General features: G+C 32.3%; 1 protein-coding gene across 2 annotated transcripts in view; it reads right to left on the reverse strand.

Annotated features, from left to right (window-relative positions):
• The window catches only part of LOC136851290 (putative ankyrin repeat protein RF_0381), a 37501-nt gene extending 36873 nt beyond the window's left edge, over nucleotides 1–628 (reverse strand). For both annotated transcript variants that reach the window (XR_010856834.1, XM_067125278.1), the window contains exon 1: nucleotides 437–628. The gene's annotated coding sequence lies outside the window, so the exon portion shown is untranslated. The remainder of the gene's footprint in view (nucleotides 1–436) is intronic.
• Between the last annotated feature and the right edge of the window lie 2505 nt (nucleotides 629–3133).

The raw sequence follows: 3133 nt of genomic DNA on the forward strand, positions 1-3133 counted from the left end.
GAATGCATTCCAGTGCAGGCTACAAAATGAAGAAAATGTTCCAACATAGCTGCAGTTCTAGGTCTACGCTAGGCTATGCTGTGAATATTGAGGTAGTGAATAACGACGCTAAGGCATCCAGCACTCCTTCGAAATGGAAACGTGTGAAATACCGAAATGTGGCCCTCACGTGGTATACAATGCATCAGTGCCCTTCCAAATTAGTGTTAAGAAGAAAAATGCTGGGTTTCGGTACACACTTTCAACAAAACATTGAAGAGGGTTCAGATACAAAGCCGAGACAAAAACCATTACCAGTTATGGGGATATCATAACGTAAAGCTAACTTCAATGAAAAAGCTACACCTAAAAGAGATTGATAAATAATAAGGCTATTCTTCGCCAAGCTGTAGGGGACCTGGCATAGCCTAGGTTGAGGTGATTCTTTTATCCTTACCCGATTTTAAAATACAATTAAGCCTCTTAGTTGACTCTTCGTAGATTTTTGGGCAACATCTTGTTTTAAGCTTTAATAACAAATTCTAAAGGCAAGACTTTTAAAATTGTGAGTTTATTATTAGTATTTCGGCTTATTAATCGCGTGAAGCACCGACGTTACCAAAACACGTCTCTTTGCAGTTTTGTTTACATCGTGTAATGTTGGCACCGTTCTTTATCCTTAAAACACCCTGATGAAATTTTAATCGTCATCGAGTGCTGATTGGCATTTCAAGGTTTTTAATAATTCTTAATTATTCTTCTTTCCGTGCATTCCTCATGTATCATAAAGCTTTCCTCCTGAAAATTAGCTTTTCTACTGATCAGCATCCAGAATTAACCTCATAGATCATACGACGGCTGTTTCCTCTCCACACAAACTCGTACTCGTCAGTTTTCTTAGTTATATCCTGTCTTTTTACATACATTATTTTAGTCATTTGCTGTTTCCTCTTTCTCGGTACGATTTGATTGTTGTTATATTGACTATTGACTGATTTATGTTTCACTGATGTTGTGATTTTTGTGTTGTTTATTAGACATCTTTATAAATAAATGATGGCGACTTTATCTCCCTACTAACGTTTTATCAATATATCAATTATAATATAATCTATATATATATATATATATATATATATATATATATATATATATATATATATATATATATATATATATATATATATATATATATATATATATATATATATATATATATATATAATATATATATATATATATATATATATATATATATATATATATATATAATATATATATATATATATATAATATATATATATATATATATATATATATATATATATAATATATATATATATATATATATATATATATATATATATATATATATATATATATAATATATATATATGTGTGTGTGTGTGTGTGTGTGTGTGTGTGTGTGTGTGTGTGTGTGTGTGTGTGTGTGTGTGTGTGTGTGTGTGTGTGTGTGTGTGTGTAGTCATCTAAATTATTTTTCGTAAATTTTATTCAATAAGACTATACTGTAATTTTATTTTCAGGTATGAAACGGAACATACCCAACAGATTCCGCGGAGTGGCAGAATTGTGGCAGCTCTGAAAATACATATTTACTTTGTATCTAGTTTAGGTAACCTAAATAAAAAAAATAGTTTCACTACTTTACAGTATACAAAATACTAGTCATTCAAATATTAAAATAATGCCTGCAAGTCTTTACAGGAGTCGTAATTGTTAATGTTACAGTGCCAATTAGTTAAATTTATAATAGTCGTAGGCCTGTCTAAAAATTTCATACATGAAAAAGAATAAAAATAAGGAAAGTGATGGCCTTTGAAGATGAAAAAATTAAAGCATAAGAACAGTGATGACCTTTCAAGTATTATAGTAACATCCTTTAATCAATTAACGTTTAACGCATTACATTAGAAAAATCTGTTTAAGGAAATGTTATGTAATTTCTCTGACGCACCAGTAACGTCTGTTTCATAAGCCGTAGTCCAAAAAATTTTGATGCAAGATCATTTATATAAAATTATGATGTATAATGTCCTTGACATTCAAGTATTATCTTTATATCCATTTTCTTTTTAGTTTACATTATTTTTCCTGTCAATTTTGTTATATTACTTTTCTTTCTCTGTTGGCATCCATGGCCAAAACATTTTATTCTATTATTACTGCTATAAATAACAATGGTACTTAAAAGGTCTAGCCAATTGTTAAGGTTGTACAGTTGGTGTTGGAATGGTTTTCGGTGTAGTCCGATTCAACCAGGCAAAATTTCTACTTGTAATTTTCACGGTACAACGATACCATTAGTTATTATTACTACTATATTCGTAATAAAATAATGTTGAACCAAAGACTTGCTTTTCTACCGACTTTGTCTGCCAACAGACTTAATCTGCACAGACCAAGTCGGGTCGTGTGGACGGGCTTAAGGCTTGATCTTTGAATACAGCACATCTTCCCTACCTGGTAAGTCAAGGTTTAATTCTGCCTAGATAAATCTGGTGTCTATTCAAACCACTCTCCATACGCTTCGGGGGAGAGAAGCAGCTATTCTGGTAACGGACAAATTTCACGCTTTTGTCCGATATCTGGTCCTGTGGATGGGCTTTGGATTTCAGAGAATGGTGTGGACTGCACAGCTACAATTAACAGTAATCACTTCTCAAAAATTTTCGAAACCAGTGACGTTATCGCCATAGAATTAAGTTGCCACAAACATGCTCCCTTGTAGATATCGGTCTCCACTTTACACATGAAGTTAATGATCACATGATGAACAAATCAAATGTTAACCTTCCCAAAAGACCCTTGCATTGGGATTGATAATCATCTATTTGAATTCTACACAGCAATTCCCACCCTTACTTTTCCAATATACCATACTGAAGTTACTTGGCATATACCCTGTTCTGTCTTGTAACCTGCAGCTCATACGAACAGCTATCCATTTCTTCCCATTCTTTTTGTGTTTGCATCACTTTAAATTTCTTCTTGTTGAGGTCAACTAAAATATATTTGTGCATAAAACACACAGGAGGATAATGAATTATTATTATTAAAATAGTTTAACCAGACCACTGAGCTGATTATCAGCTCTCATAGGGCTGGCCAGGAGGAAAATAGAACTAGCACA

The sequence above is a fragment of the Macrobrachium rosenbergii genome, chromosome 23 (genome assembly GCF_040412425.1).
Source record: "Macrobrachium rosenbergii isolate ZJJX-2024 chromosome 23, ASM4041242v1, whole genome shotgun sequence".
NCBI classification, from domain to species: Eukaryota; Metazoa; Arthropoda; class Malacostraca; order Decapoda; family Palaemonidae; genus Macrobrachium; species Macrobrachium rosenbergii.